Below are 18472 nucleotides of genomic sequence, written 5' to 3'. Positions count from 1 at the left end.
TACAATAAACTATAATGAACATGCATAAGATATCGCAGTCATAAGTCAACGCTTGTGTAATCTCTCAGTCAACGCTCGTGTCGGTTTATTTTTTGTTTTCCTCGTAAATAAATACAGTTTATTTGTGAAAAACCGGCGTTTACTATAAAAAATAATACAGTATATTGCATTTGCAAAAAAGTAAAAGTAAAAAGTGAAAATTAAATTACAATTACTATGGCGACTGCTTTTCTTAACATTTGGCTTGCCAACCGCCGACTTAATGCAATAAATAGCATGATAAATAATAAATAAATATAGCATTTTTTGAATATTTTCCATATTTACACAGGTTAAATTCAAATATGTAATTGCGCAGCAGGATTATACGTCGCCAAACGTAAATATTTTGACATTTAATATTAGGTGTTCACGGATGTTCCATTGTGATCGCGAAAACGATAAACAACCATGGTGAGAAATTGTTATCACGTCGCTCATTAGCACGTCGATAGTTATTTGTGATTAAGCTACAGTCCAGGGTGTATAAAATATTCTAGTGTAAAAACACCCTTTAAAATAAAAATTTTATATCAACCATGTCGGGAATCGAACCCGAGACCTCTTGCATGGTAGGCAAACACGCTGACTATTACATCACGAGGCCGACAGTTAAAAAAAGAAAGAAAAATAACAAGACGAAAGGTATGAAACGTCTTGAAGTTTTGGTTTAATTTTCGTAATATCATAATTATAAATATATTTGTGTGAACCGTCATTAAATACATCACTATTTTTTAAATGTTCTTTAAAAAAATATATATCCACATGTAAATGCGATAGAGCTTGACGATGAAAAACAAAAAAATTAACCTGATGTAGTTGAATCTGATTATTTTTCTTAGCATCTTGCGTATTTGTGTTTGATAAATAATTTATTATTTTTTCAAATCACTGATGTGACGTTCGCATTCAATATGGAGTCAGTTATGCAAAAGGCGAATTGGATATATTTTTATATGATAGGCATTAGTAGGCATGGAAAATTTTCAGTGCTCTACATTGTACAATGTACAAATTCATATGCCGGTAGAACCAAAATAATAATCGATTTAATATATTAGAAAAACGTGAATTGTTCATTAAAATAATATGCTACTAAAGAAAAGATTGTTTTCATTAAAACAAAGTGTCCTCGCTGGGGTAACCCGTGCCAAAGACAAGTGTCATTTTTTAATGTTTTTACGTATATGTGAAATAAAATACAAAATTACAAAACAGTATTACTTACAGTTTTAAAACACTTTTGATTTACTAATTTAATCAACTATATATGCATACAGCTTAAGCCAATTACAACCGTTATATTAAGAAACATGTTTACAAGAAACTGAACAAAAAGGACATGAAACTATGAAGCAAAGTCAAACAAAGGCCATAGAATAATGACATACAATATATTCATAAACACGATAAGGATACAACACTTCGAACTAAACCATGCCAATCCATCTTCATCCCACATTGTTTTGATGGCGAAGAGATCTACTGAGATTTTTACTAACTAATAAAAAGATTGAGAGTTCAGTGGTTTAAAAAAAAATGGTTTGTTAATAGACTACCTATTAAACTTGTTCAATTTAAAAAAAATAAAATTATATCGTATTATCGGATATCCAAATGATCTATTTAATCGTTAGTCACAAACGATATTATACCCTTCCTGCAAAGTAATATTTGCATGCTGTGAACTTGAAAATATACGTTTTATTATTGCAATAATTTAGGATAATAGGAAAGAATACATGACGTCCTGTTTTGTGGTAAAATAAATGGGCGATTACAATTTTGGCGTAATGATGTGGTCATAGTATTTTGTTGTTATAGTAGGTATAACAATGATTACAGGTAAAAAATACTTCTGGCCAGTAACTGACCTTTGTTGCCAGGCAAGATATAAATATTTCTTTTAAAAAACACCCATTTCAAATAAATTTTTATAACATCTTTTCCAAGAATTTCTTAAGTCACGTTTTATTAAAACAAGGGAAGCTCGAATAAAAGGTGTCTTATTTAATGGTGTGCTTTCTATAAACACACAAAATTATGTAAACTCTCTCCTGTATCACGGGGTAACAGTGGATTTTTTTATTGGCTCTAGTATTGTAAATATATTTCTACTGATTGTTGTGTAAGCTGTAAAAATCCCCAATAAAATAAAATAAATAAACGTACTTTTTTTTTAAACGTAACATCATACAGATTAACAGATATACAAAATTATCATCGTATATCGGGAAAAACCAATGCTCAAAAATCCCTTTGTCCTGCCTAAGTAATTATTACGAAATAGGGAAAATACTATAATATACGGATTAAGGATGTGTATCATAATTTCATCGCCATTTTTGCACCCAGTGCATTTGTAAGCCAAATGAGGCGTATTTCGATCATCTTTTACAAAAAAGGTAAGGTTCAGCATCCTACGCTTCAGGTGCCAGTCCAGGAACATTGAAACATTACAGTTTAAACAACATTTAAAATCAATATTTCATGTCCATCTAGAAATTTTATAATGGCACGTGAACGCGCTAACCACTGCAACGAGGTGGACTTATGTCCTATCGATTATCTTATTTAGGTTAGCCATCGAATCGAAAACACTCGTCCAGGGTTCTAGTTCTGTTTCACATAAAGAACTGCATCCTTCACCCGCTAGGACACAGAAATATGAGGAAATTTTATATCTTTTGATTCATTTATTACTAAGACTAAATACGCTGTATTTTATAAAAAAAATTAAATGCTGCCTACTTCAGAACACGTATTTACAAAACCCAGTGAGGATAGACAGTGTCTAATATGTTTGCTGATAATTTAATTTTAGTCAATTGTATTAGATATCTTTTCACTGTTCTGCAAACAGAACGTATTGTAAATTATTATGAAAATAAAATTTATTGGTGTAACACAATTTTTATTATTTTACAAGAACACTACTACAGTTTCGGGAGAGCACTCCTCCCATCGACGGGTGATATAAAACTTATTTTCATAATAATTTAAAATGAAGTTTTACGAAGTGAATGCCGATTCAATTAACGATAGAACGTATTGTATTATTTACTTAAATGAACGTCGATTTTCAGCACTGAACTGAATCGAATCATGAAGTTATTTTTCTATTGTGTTTTCTGTATACTGTCTGTCTTGTGGCTTAGTGGTTATTGATTGCCGTATTTAGCTATTATGCAAGTGGTGTCGGATTCGATTCCCATCTTTAAAAAAAAATTAAAAAATTATCACAGTACATCCTTTGTGCTATGGCTTCATGTAATAAAACATATCGAGATACGGTGCGTTTAGTGTACAAATGCAGTAAGTAGCCTATGCACAATTAGATGATAAGAGAATGATGATGATGAATTTACATATGATTGAATACCTAATCAAATTTAACCACCGATGACAAGTTTGAATCATTCTATCATGCTTTAAGGATAATCGCAGTTCAGTGCACATTACAACTATTCAAATCAGATAAAGTATTCTCGGTGGTTTCATCACAATACAGCAAAAAATACAGCGCATTGTATATTTTAAACTATTAATCTTTTATTGATTATCTGTCAGTGTAGCTGCTAGCGATTTCAATGGAGACGAGCCGGTTCAATAAACGTCATTTTGAAACCGAATTTTATGGACTTCAAACAAATTCGCGTGGTTTTTTTATTCAATTCCTATCAGACCTATGTTTTAGGGAAAATGGATTTAAAGGAGATCTGCTCTTAGGTCACCATTTGATGCAGGCAGAGGAAAACTTGTCGAATTCGGCGCCGCTCAAACACTAGGCTCGGAGATCGTGCTGTTGCCGATGCCGGCCCCTCTGACTGGAACCAATTGCCTTCAGACATGCGAATAATCGACAGTCTCAGTCGGTTCAGATCTCAACTGAAATCTCACGTCTTTCGTTCATCATACCCTCAATTTTAAACCAGAAAATATAATATTTAACTTTGGCTCAGTTAGAATGTAAGTTTACGTATAAAATTGTAAAGCGCCCTAAGGTGTGATTTTTCACAAAAATTACGCTTTTTAAATCAGCCAAACATTAATATTATCTTTTAAACTTATAATTAGAAATCAAACACTGATTTGAGTCTACTGAATAATATTCAGTAATATTCAGTAGTACTGAATAATATTCAGTAGACTCAAATCAGTGTTTGATTTCTAATTATAAGTTTAAATATGGAGTTCTACAAAATAAACACCAAATCAATCAATTAATATTATCATTAAGGAATAATCTTCCCGTATTATGTTTTTGCTACTTAATATATTTCAAATACACTAAGGCCGTACAAGCTGTTATCAGTCCTTCAATCAGGTTTGATACGTTTGTTTTATTTTAGTATCAGAGATACGACATACATAGTTATGTACTAGTTATGCACTAAATTTGGTGAACGCGCATTTGCGGTCGCAGGCCCTATGGCATGGAATGCTCTCCCAGCAGAGGTGCGAGGCTGTGAAAGTGAAGTGATGTTTCGGAAAAAACTTAAAACCCACTTGTTCTCTAAATCATTTGAATAAATCCGTAGCACGTGACAACAAAATAAATTATTTTAATTAAATTACAAATTTAAAAGCTTCAATTAAATTAACTTAACAATAGAATCACCATGTTAAGCGCCCTAGAGGTATTTTATTTCGAAAATGGCGCTATATAAGTTATCCATAATAATAATAATAGTTACTTCTTTAAAAACTCTTGTATTTGTATTTGCATTTCGTAATTATATGTTTTGTTCAATTGCGTATATTCGACATCAATAGTCTGGTGCACCCGACGAACTGACCTTCAAAATCATAGAATTACAAAAAATGTGTTTTATGTTGTTATCCTTCACACGTTAGCTCCTTCGCTATACCGAGGCAGATTTGTGCAGTCAACGTAAAGAATTCTATGATTCTTAAATAACACGCAAAATTCACACAACACGTAAAGCTAATACATTAATGTCTTTAGGTCTTATCCCGATTAAGTGGGTAGGTAGTAAAAAACAATTCGCTTTTAATAATATCGGATAGATACTCTTAAATTTGAAAAATAAGCCTTATTTATTGTGGCGATCAGATGACTTGTAGCTCAATCACAAACAACTATCGACGTGCTAATAAGCGACGTGATAGCAATTTCTCACCGTGGTTGTTTATCGTATTCGCGATCACAATGCAACATCCGTGAACACCTAGTATTAAATGTCAAAACATTTACGTTTCGCGACGTATAATCCTGCTGCGCAATCACATATTTGAGTTTCACCGGTGTAAAAATGGAAAATTCCAAAACTGCTATTTTTAAAAATTATTTTTCATGCTATTTATTGCATTTAGCCGGCGGTTGGCAAGCCAAATGTCAAGAAAAGCAGTCGCCATAGTAATTATAGTTTAATTTTCACTTTTTTGTATTAGATACTCCTTACTATTTTGCAAATGCAATATATTGTATTATTTTTATAGTAAACGTCGATTTTTCGCCAATGAACTGTATTTATTTACGAGGAAAACAAAAAACAAACCGACACGAGCGTTGACTTAGAGATTACACACGCGTTGACTCATGACTGCGATAACTTAGGCGGCCTCCGTGTTGTAGTGGTCAAGACGCTTGATTCACGCACGGAAGGTTCCGGGTTCGATTCCCGGTGAGAACACAAAAATTAAAATGTGATTTTTCTCAAGCCTGGGTGCTCTGTGATGTAATTCACCACTGTAATTAGGCCTCCTGGCCTGTTGTGGTGCAAAAAAAATGTTAAAAAATGTTAACTTAAGCGTGTTTATTATTGTCCACTGTGATCGCTCTAATGCTTAACATGTTTTTAACACTTACGTCGATTGTTATTTGTGATTGAGCTACAGATTGGCAGCTAAAAGTTAAGATGCAGCGGATGATCGAGATTCGCTGTGTTTAGTTTTCCTATGCATTGCCCCTTGCACCACCGGGTGCTGATATGTTTTTTGTGGCGATCAAACGATAAATTAACTCTACAATGCCCAATGTAGATGATCTGCTACATACCAATAATCAGTGTATAAAACTGATTTTAAACATGTTTATCACTAGTCGACTACTTTATTATATTTTATACACACAAGCCATTATAATTTATTTTAAAAATCGCCACCAGGGTAATAACTTTTCCATATAATTTGAAACAAAAAGTCAGTTGCACGTATTATGTCAAAAATGCTTTTTTTTTTTTTTAAAAGATTTGCTGTTATAATTGTTTCCGCAACTTTTATTATTATATAAATAGATTTTCATAAGAATCGTTATTTCTCGCTTTCCTTGTATTCTTGTATTTTTTAACCTTCTAATGCCCGTCGTAGCATATTGTCCACATACCTAAAAAATAAATCAAAACTGAAAAAGAAACTTTTTTTTCATTATTTTTCCCAGTATGTGCATAAAAACACACATAAAATAATTTTTTAGTTAGAATTAGAAAAGTTGGGTATTGATGGGTTAAATGGCCGAATAATTTGTATTATAATTATTTATTGAAACATTGTATAAGGCTGCTTTTAATTGTTGTCATAACACTTTTTAATATCGTCAATTTTCAGTTTAGAAATAGGTACCTAAATAAATATCTAAACAATTACCGTTCAAATAGTGTAGTAAACTGTTGTTTTCCTAAGTTCATAAGATCATAGAGAAAACATTAATCAAGGTGATTTTATATTTCGTGGAATCTTTAGTCTTATCGAAATCGATATCCAACGAAACGAAATTAGTTGAAATTCTATATGTTTTGTGATTGTAATTGTGAACCAGGGTCCGTATTACGATGGCAAGTTAACGTTTATCTTCAATTTTATCTACAAAGTAAAATGAAGTTTTCTGTATGAAAAATAGAATATGCATACATTTTATTTGTAAAAATGTTCAATTATAGGTTACCAACGAAGACACTTTAAATTTTTCACACAAATATACGCATTTTCTTACATCAATATTGATTTTACTTTATAGACAATCGAAGATAATTCTGTTAACTTCCAATTGTAATTGCCCCTCAGGGCTCCGATTACCATGGGAAATTAATCGATATTTCTTTGCGTTAATTTATGAAATATGTATTTATATGAAAATTGTAAGTATCTTAATCGGCAACCTGTTTTAAATCAAATAAAAAAAAACTTCATTTTCGTGCAGAAAATTAGATTTTAGATTTTTTAATTTGTATAACAGTTTTATTATTTTATTTATATTTTTCTATTTCGTATATTTTTTTTCTTCTTATGTATTTTCGAAATTATATAACTTCAAATTACTATAACAGTGTAAGTCACCCTCCAAGCACAAGAACTAGTCTCTTTTTTGAAACGTTACAGTTATAACATTGACTTAATATATACAAGTAGATTGTAATAAAAAAAATAACATGTGCCATTTTTTGTAACTATACTGATTAATAATAATAAAAAAAATTTAATAAATACAAAAAATTTTCGAACAGAAAATTCTATTTTACTTTAAAGACAGCTAAAGATAACTCTATTAACTTGTCATTGTAATCGAGGCCCTTGGCAAACATGAATATAATACAATTTTCCTCTTGAATTGATGTGATTTGGCGCCAAGATGTTCTTGAGAAATTTTAAAAGGTTTATTTCCTGGAGATTTCTAGTTCCAGCTAACCGCGTGGGGATCGATTCCTGTTGCGAGACGAAAATTCTAGGAAGAGGCAGGTACCTATATCACCTGTAGTGTGACAATAGGGACCAGTGATCACGGGCACCACGGCGTGATGTACTGGTGTGTGCGAGCGGCGAGCGGCGAGCGCCGACCCAACCTAACGGAAGTGGTTGAGTAATTTATTCAAGTCCGCGCATGTGCCCCGAGAGATTGTTTCGTTATGTCACGGCGCTATTTATATCGCGAGTTCACTCTACACACTCCGTTTACTAGTAGGTCCTAGTAGATGAATTTATATGCTATTGCTAATTTTTGGGTCCTTTCAGTATTTAGAGAGCTTTTTCTTGAATATCCGAAAAATTATGGACGTTTCCTCACAGATCACCGTATTTTTCGGACCATAAGACGCACTTTTTTTACTTTGAAAATTCAACCAAAAATTGGGGTGCGACGCGTTTTATCGACCGCAAAATACGGTAAATAATTTGGTACAATATCACTCACATCGGTTAAGGTTTGAGATCTTCATAAGCATTATGTATAGAAAATAAATGATGTTCAAACATATGCAGAATGATGAATTGACATATTACAGGGAAAAGTGGATGAAAGCGGAGTGAACGCGGTCGATATGCAATCTCTCAGACGAAGATGTGGGAAATCAATGTATGACTGGTTGACGAATGATGAAATCAGAGGAGAGTGTAAATCTGAGTCAGGTATAATTGATAAGATTAGGATAGGGTGTCTGAAATTGTTAATGTAGAACGAATGGATGACGAAATAATGGTATATATGGCGAGAATGAACAGTTTCGTGGGCCGAGGATGACTAAAGAAGACGTGGCTCGATCAGATAAACTGAAATCTTAAGTCTGGTCATGTCAAAATCAGACGGAACCGATGGGCATGTATGATAAGATGTATGAATGTGGAAGAAGCTAGGCATGTGTGCCATAATAGACTTGTGTGGCGGTCTATTCTCTCTGCCTATCCCTACGGGACATGGCGTGGTGGTAGTTGTAGTAACATATTACAACAGAGATGGAGAACATTTGGGAGAAAGGAATATAGGAGTCTAGCCGTTTACAGGGGTTATAACCTGTCATTGGCTGGTTTCATTGGCCACACACATTTTGTAACAACCCTGTGAATTCCTAGACTTCCATTTTCCCTTCTCTAAAAGGTTATCTATGTCTGTTGTAATATGTCAATCTTAATAATGCCCTAAGGGGTGAAATCCAGTCCCTGTCTACAAATTTTCGGACAAACTAAATAAATTGTTGAGAATAATGAATGCTATAGTTACGGTGTGTAAAGTGGCCACCAAACATGCCAAACACAGTTCTTGAGCTCCGTAACTGCCTGGACTTACATATCTCCTTACAAAAAGCTATCTATCTCTGTTGAAATATCTTTCAACCTTGATAATAAAGAGACGAGTGATACTTAAATCCACAAATTTAGAATTACCGCGACATCTTCGAGACTGAAGATGTCGCGAACGCGTTGAAACCGGTCACTGATTATTCCATTTTTTTAATTATAAATACATATGAGTCGTCTTTTACTACTATAGTAAATTACAGTGAATTTCCATTGAGAATTTTCACCAACAAACTTTATCCAATTCTATGTTAAATATACATAATTAAATTTTATTATCATTTAATACAAAATAACGTGCGTACTTTTAGCAGACGCTATTAATTTTTGCTATTTATCATAATGCTTTCGACATCCGAGTCGAGCTACGGGTGGGGCGGCGTATCAGCTTATACCGGCTCCTTACCTCCTTAGCATGTAATACCTTCGTTTCGTAAATTCGTTCGTATTCTATACATCTATCTCACTCTAACACTATCAAAATCGTATTCCGCTCTCGTTTCCTCTACATACGAACGAATACTCTGTGACTCGTGCTGACTACTCAGGACTCAGGACTAACGTACTGTAAGACGAGAGCCTCTGTTGCTAACGAGAACGTACAATCCAGGATTAAACTTCATATCCACTATTCATATGCACAATGCACATGTGACCCATACTGGCCACTTTTATGGAGCATTCGTCTGTACTCCTTACTGTGGTCAGGGACCTGCGTCCGCGACTGAACAACACTGCACTATGCACTTTTCTACACTCTACAGGGACTAGGGATTGATAACGGGTTGTATAGTAGTAGACAAAGACAATAGGAAATTCAATATTGGTACATCCGCACAATGGGACAGATATTTGATATCTTTATCTACTTGTCCTACACACATAGTCATAAAAACAAAAATATCCAGATACATATTTAAAGCATTCACATTATAATATATTAACGTATTACAGCAGACATGAAAAACATTTTACAGACGGGAATATTGAAGTCCAGGCATCCACAGGGCTTATAACCTGTCGTTGGCTGGTTTAAGTGGTAACTTTACATGCTGTGTAACATTCACCATTCTACATATATTTGAACATCTATATTCCTTCGACTCTTCCATCTGTTGACCGAAATATAATAATTTTTAAAAAAAATTGGTTAAAATATTTATTTTTTTTAAAGCACTGAACATCCTCATTATAAGACTCGTAAAATAAAAAAATAACATCGCACCTATTATTTTAATTTATAATATTTATTGAATGCGAATCGAAATCTAAATGTTATTGAATATTTGTATCTAACCACTTATCAACTTTTCTATGTCTACCGGTATCGAAACGTACCCGTCTCTTCGTCAGGACATCAATTAAACTGACTCGCTGATTCCGCTATAAACCTTCACCATAGTTGTTGTACAAAAATATAATACCAACATGATGATTTTAAACTGCATGCTTTTAGTAGGGGTAAGACTAACATGAACTGATTATATTTTATGGAAACGTTTGATGTTGTGAAATAAATAGTTGAATAAGGACGTAGGGGAGCAAGGGAGGAGCAAGAGTTTACTTGGTGACCCTTACAGTGGAAAATCATATTTATTTATTTATACTTTTACATTGTTTGTTTTAATTTTTTTTATACATAATAATGTTCCCTCATTGGGGTGTCCCGTGCCGAGGGAGACATTTTACAAAATGTGAAACATGCCTAAGATTAGCTATTTAACAAAGTTAACATAATAATAATAAAATAAAATAAAACTTAATTTATCCAATGAACCTAATTATAATTAACATAATTAACCATAAAAAACTAAAATAATCATAATAAACATAACCAATTTATATAGACCAATAGAACAAATTTTATAAACAGTACACACATATTTCCCATTTGGCTTGATCCACTCATCGATTCGTGTGCAACCCACCTCCACTATCCATTTTTTAATAGCCATTTTATATTGTGAGAACTTACTGATAGTCCTTATGGATAATGGAAGAAGATTGTACACTTTAATCGAGTAGTAAGGCAATCCTCTTTAACCGAAGGTTGTATTTATTTATTTGCAGCATCAGGGTGGAGTATCTAGTAACTCTTGTATTTGTAACGGAAGGTAGAGAATAATGTTTACGTGCGTGTGGTAACAAAGCTTTTACATAAAGTTTTTTTATAGATTTTACATTAAGATTTTCAAATATACCGAGGGAGCTAGTTCTGATTGGGACTCTTAAGATAATTTTTATTAAAGCTTTTTGTGCAATTATTATTTGCTTGATCAGTGTGTCATTTGCACATCCCCATCCAATTATCCCATATTCCAAAACTGATTGAGTTATTGCGTAATCTATTTTTACAAGGGCTTACATTGAAAGGTTATTTGATTATTGATTATAGGGACATTATTTTTCGAAGCCTTCCTAATTCCTACAATATTAACAATTTGAAATCCGTTATTTTAAAATGAACGATGTTTTTAATTCGTAATGTAAGGTTACTTTTCCTCTTTGGGTATATGGTGTAAATTTAGCAATATTTAATGTAATTTTTATTAGTTCTGCGTGCGTTGATCCCTTTCATATAATTTTATATTTCAACTGTAAGGGTGCCAAGAGTTCGTTGCTGCGTGCGTATGCTGGATGCTGGACCCGTGAACCAATCTTAACTGCCGATAATTTTTAGATGAACGAGTACTCCGCTATAATTCAATTCGTTATCGTAATAATGTCTGTCAGACTAGATACTAGTTATGTTATGTGTTTACATGTTTCAGTGCAAGCGGACTTAAATAACAAAAATATTTATAGTTATACCATTTATATCACTTTTAAAAATAATTATTGATAAGCTCTAAATACTATTTTTCTTATAGCTAGATAATATTTACATTTCAACACTCCGCTGATCAATGAAATAATATATTTTTTTATTTTATTTGTTTATTTTTCTATACACACATTATTTACATAGAAATATAATTTCAAATATACACTTTAGCAAAATACATCTTAAAGTTAAGCTAAAACATGAATTGGAAAATTGCCCACAAAGACTACAGCGTCTGAGTTTGGGCCATTTCTTTTTTAATTATAAAAAAGTTTATAGGACATATGTATGGTATGACATGACCATGAAAAGCAAAGAAAAGAAAAGAAAATAAAATAAAATAAAATAAAATAAAATAAAATAAAATTAAATTAAAGAAAAGAAAAATAAAAGAAAAACCAAATTAAATTATGCTGAAATTACGAAATTATGATTTATTTGCAGTATGCATTTTTTTTTTTTTTTTGAAGAATGTGTCTATCTGCTCCTTCCATAATGATTTATCGGCTTAAATTCCTCTCGATGCTGGCGTAATCTAACCGTCGACAATGAAGATAAAAATTTGAATTTCTGTAAAGAACAAACTTTTAGAAATTGAGATTTGAATGCCACTTAATCGTTTTCATGTCAGTTGGGAGTTCGAATGAAGTTTGGGTTATTTTTGAGTTAATGGATTAATTAGACATTTATTATAACGTTTTTTACTGCTATATTTCAACTGTTTTGTATGATTCAAAATATCAGTCGAAGAAATGTGTATATTTAACCGGGTTGTGGTCCCGCGGTAGTATTGTGGACTCACGGACCAAAGGTGCCAGGTTCAAATCCCATTCTACCACAAGTCGATTTCCATTTTTCCCGCACAAGTTATTTACAACTTTTAGGAAATGTCTGGAAATTTTAATAGTTTAGTAAATAATATGAAATCAAGTATTTCTCTTTTTTTTTTATTAAAAACTATGTTGGTACGAACATTTTATTAAAAGTATTCATAGATCGTGGAAAAGTACACCTTTTAAGATTGTTATGTCTTGTTGTTTTACATTCCATTAACGTGTGAAACAAGGCATTAGACATTATTTCTTCAAAGATTGCACACATTTCACAATCCGATCCAGAAAGAAGGTTAAGAATAAGAAATAAAGCGCCATTACAAAGAGTTTCGCAATTATTACTTTACAACTTACTTCGTTCTTATGGAAACAATTGTAAGTAATTTGTACATAAGAACGAATATAAATCTCTTTCTATTACGCGAAAATAATCCTTTGTTCTTCGTAAAAATGCGATTTTTTTTTATTTTTCGTCCAGAATCAACTCCTGGTTTCTTGAGGTAGGTATCTTAAAATAAGGAAAATATTTAAGCGGTGGAATATCAAAGTGTCTTGATATAATTATAGTAATATTTATGTATTTTGTATCACCTCATGGCTGTATTTATTTCGAGTATTTTCCTTAGTGTTGTAATGCGATGGTATATTTTAAAATAACTTGCTGTAATGTTGTATCTTCTTGTGTTGCATTAAAAAAAAAAAAAAAAGTATTTGCGTTTTTATGATTTACTCATTTCATTTTTTCAGTCATTTTTAACGAGTTGTAAATAACTTACTAGGGAATCAATGTGGGGTAGATAGGTCCGAACCTCAGACCTCTGATCACAACCTGATCATCAATGTATATTGTGTAATTTATCTCTCGGATGGGATACTTTATTTGTTTTATAAATCGGTAGTCAGATGGCGGAAGGGACCATCTGTGTTTAAGTTTTCAAAAGTTTTAATACAATTTCAGTAAATTAACATATAAAAAATATTTTAAAAATCACTTTGGTAATTTATCACTGAAAAGTATTTTTAAAATATTCTACTTTGTGGATTGAAGTCGTGAAATTCAGTCTAATTTCAGATCTCCTGAACATTTTTGAAAATTATAGATGGTCCCTTCTGCCATCTGACTACGGAAATATGGTCTATAAAATAGTGATAAAAACTTTAATCCGCATAAATTACAGTTAAATTGTGTAAATTCAATACCGTTTCAATATGTTGTCCTCTGTCAGTTCAGTTTCGCTTTAGACGCCCGTACTAAAATGCATTAACCTTGAAGGAGTACGCTGCGCATCAGGGATGCATTACTACTAATATTAAAAACGACCGGTGTAAACGTCACCTTAAGACGGTAGAGCGTTTAATAAATCATTAATTTGTTAGACGTCCGTCACTGTGTCCAAAGTTTGGGAACCCCTGCCCAGTAACATGACCGTTGCCTGCAGTACAGATCCGGCTGGATTTGGGATATTGATTTTTACTACCCAGTGGGCCTTACTTCTAAATCGGGTATAAAGTTAAGCTTTAGAATGGTATAGCAAAAAATATTACTTATAAACCCCGCATAGAGTGAAACTCGGTTTAAATCTGGGATAGCGACCATAGAAACCTATACCTGCTCAATATGTGGTATAACGCTGGGATAAGCACGCAATCTGTTAAAGTCATATTTTTCGGCAATTAAAACGGATGGTTTATCAGATTTTTTTCAATTTTAAACAATTTCGAAGTCCTGCGACCTTTTACAATGCGATTCAAGTGATTTTTATGAATTCGTTTTAATAATATCTGAAATCTTATATGTTTGTATGTGTTTTGATTAATTGTGATAAAAAGAATCACCAATAAACTAAATAACTCGTTTTTACCTTCTCCTCATTTTCCCAATTTTGATTTCTTTTTCTAACGGTTTTCTCCATGTTCTCTATTACACTGACAGTAGTCTCGATTTGACTTTGAAGTTTGTTTGTTGTTGTTGTAGCGCACACGCACATATCAGTGTTGACTGTTAAAAAAAAAATAAGCATGAAATAACCTGTGATTTGTTATTCCAGGTAATTAATATTTGTATAAGTAAGCTTTTCTTTATATCGGTTATAAATACTTAAACCGTGTATAGTTATTTTTAATGTAAACCTGGTATAAGGAAATCTAATAAGTAAGGCTCAGTATGTTTTAGTGATGTGTTAATTTTTTTTTATTGTGTCGTGTGAGTCGTGACATCAACACCGTCTCCGAACAGTGTTGTTCGTAGGTCGAGTGACATGTGGGTGTTTTTCTTGTCATGGGATTATACATGATTTTGCAATTATCGAAGAAACAGTCAAAGTTTAGGATTATTAACTTATTTGTTGCCATTAATTAAATAACACTCTACTCAGACATGCATAAGTATTTTCCGAGACGGCTCTATGCCTGTAATACAATAGGTAGTCAGATCTATCTTCAATTGTCTATAAAGTAAACTCGAATTTTTCGTATAAAATATTCATATAATTTTATTTTTTTTAAATGTTCAATTACATGCTACCGACGTCGAAGTCAGCTGAAGTTAAAGAGTAGCTCCTCAGAATATGAAGAAGTCAGCTGGATGAGGTTCTAAGAACAATAATTTAAAGCTGCTTTCAATCTTCAATATTCAATGTCTATTTTTCATTCATTTGATTTGTACATGATTTTTATATCTGTAATTTTCTTTACTTTGGGTCTTAGTTTTTTTTAGTTTTGGAATTCGAAGTTGCCAATTTATTTATTTTTTTAATTATTTTTTTAAATATTATTTACTTTTTTCTCATATATTCTTTAATATCTAATATTTTTCTTATCATTTTAAATTTTTTAACTTGTTCATAAATGTTTTTAGTATTTTATTTTTGTTATTTCTTTATTTTTATTACAATTTAGTACTATAATTGTTATTATAATATATTATAGTGTATATTTATTATAAATGTAGCTTTAGAACAGATATTTTTGTATCTAGTGAAGCTGATATAATTATTTTCTTGCAATTCAATTCGATGTCAAATACTTATTTTGTATTGAATGTATTTATTTTCATTTTTTGCGAATAAACACTGTATTTCGGCACTGAACCTGAACCTAGAAAAAAATGTTCTATTACAGGGTTACCGACGAAGGGTTTGCATAAAAAGTTTCATACAGTAAATTCGGGTTTACTATTTAGACAATTAAAGATAACACTCCTAACTTCCCATCGTAATCGGAGGCCCCATGACATGATAATAAAAAACTGTATTTTTAAATACTAACGAATTATTACTTCATTATTATTGTCAATTGATAAAAAAATATAGTATTTTTCCGTATGTATTGATCGGGCCTTGCTGCCGTGGCCTTAGAATAGCCCCAATTAGCTAACCCCATCGAAAACTTGTGGGCAGTTATTTGTTCTGAAATACAGAGATTGAAACCCACACATCAAGAGCTAAAGGAAGCTTTTAAAAATACGTGGGATGATGAGATTTTGGCACCGAGTTTGGAAAAATAATTTTACAATGCCACCTCGAATTGCTGCCCCATCAAAGCAAAAGGGATGGCCACGGAGTATTTTAAAATGCGTAAGTAATTAATTTATTGTAATTCTATTTTTGAATGTACTGATTGAGCTTGGATTTATTTAAAGAATTTTTCTGGGAAAAACTCAAAAGGTGATGCAATTTCCATAGCCGCTACTATGCATACACGTTTACAAAACAGAACATTCGCTTTCGTTGTTTGGGAAATTTATTTTATTTAAACACTTTTTAAACATATACAGTTTATATATATATATATATATAATTATATAAGGGCGGGCATATTGCCTTTAGGCAATTTCTTGTATCTACTTAAACTGATTATAAAAATATGTTGCATATTATATGAACATATTGTAGGTTAATTGTTGCAACAGTGAGGGTTAACAATTTCGGGAAGCGAATATGGAAGTCTCGGCATTAGCAGGGCTTACGATTTGTTATTGGCTAGTTATGGCTAGTTAAAGTGGCCACTTTATAACATTCACCATTCTGCCTATGTTTAAACATCTACATTTCCTTAACTCTTCCATCTGTTGACTTTTGTGAGGTAAAAGAGCAGAAACCTTTATCATGGGGGTGAGATTCATCCGGCTGAACTAATTAACCTACTAGGCAACGCCTAAAAACAATTTTCCAATTTTTATACTTCTTTCACCAGTTTGTAAATTCAGCAAAACGTTGAAAAATATTAAAAAATGTTTTCCCTCTTGTTGCAAAAAATTTAGAGCATAATAACTCCCTAGGGAGTAAATCCAGCCTGTCTGCAAACATTTTTACATACTCAAAACATTATTGGATATAGTAGTTACTCGTATATTAGAATCTTAAAATTTTAATTTTAAATAAAATAAAACAAAACAAAGGTTTTTTTTAGGAACAGAAATTAAGTAAAGCTCTATACTATACTATGAAGAGTAGATTGGGGTAAAAGCGGAAAGGAAAGGAGGAGAAAGAAAAAACGCAAATATTTAGATAGTGACATTTCAATTGTGATTAAAATGTGAATAAAGAATGGGTGTCTCTGACATTAGCCATACATATCTTTCCAGCGCAATTCCAAGTCATTCATGTTTTTAAAATCATTTATAATCTTTTATTATTAAATATTGGTTACCTACATGTAAATACTAACTGAAGCCTGCCCTGTGTCTAAGTGTCTCTCCACCAGATCACCTTGAGGTAGAAGCTGCTCCCAGCACAGAAAACACCTAACATCCAAATTATCAATGCCAATCTTTACCCTGTCTGGTCATTCAATCATACAGTGTTTGTAACTATTGTTCACCAATACTTCATATTATATTTACGCCTGTAAATACTGTAAACAAATTAGGCTCCTAATGAGACGGCTATTTTTTTGACTAGCTGTAACTCCATATTATTTTGCTACAGACGTCAACATAATGTATTTACAAGGTGTTATGCCTCCTAAAAAGCGCTCGATGGTCAATGAAGATAAGTTAATAGCACCAATCAACATAGCTCTTAAGGACTTCTACTTAAACTATTTCCTAGAGAACAAGTGACAATTATATTTAAATGTGTGATGTTTAGCGTGTTTTTTTTTCTTGTTTTAATTTGAAAACATGTTGTAAGTGTTTGACCCTTTGTCGTCATTATAATTATGACTATATTTGCATATTTATTTGTTTAGTATTTTGGTCCCAAGTCCCAAATGGAGTTTTGAAATCTAAGTAACTTTTTTTTGTTCGCGATGCTTTGTAGCCAACATAACTATTATTTTATTTTTTGTTCATTTGACCTGATCACCCCTTTCCTGTACCCGTTGAACATTTAATTTTATTCTGTCCGAAGACGTTTTATATAACGAATTTTATTATATTGAAGGTTCAATGCATCAATACATTTTGATATTGGCTCTTTAGAATATAATATGCACGTCTTTGAATTGTTTGTGTTTTTATAATATGGCTTGTCAACTAGTCAGAGATAGCCATGTAATAAAAATTGTCGGTTAATATTATTTGACACAGCAACTGACAAAATACACTTTTTATATTTGTTTTGTAAATTTATTTTTGTACTCGTATTTTCTGAGTATAAGATCACCATTTAACCTTAGGAGCATGTTCCTTTTGTATTCAATATGTAATTCCAAATAAAAATACAAAATATAAAGGATAATAACCCTTAAAATCATAACTATTATTGTAGGTAGTAAATTCTTCAGATGCCAAAAATATATA

The sequence above is a fragment of the Micrasema longulum genome, unplaced genomic scaffold (assembly GCF_059751315.1).
Source record: "Micrasema longulum isolate JH-2025_06_02 unplaced genomic scaffold, ASM5975131v1 h1tg001193l, whole genome shotgun sequence".
NCBI lineage: Eukaryota > Metazoa > Arthropoda > Insecta > Trichoptera > Brachycentridae > Micrasema > Micrasema longulum.
Note: the sequence above shows the minus strand (reverse complement) of the source record.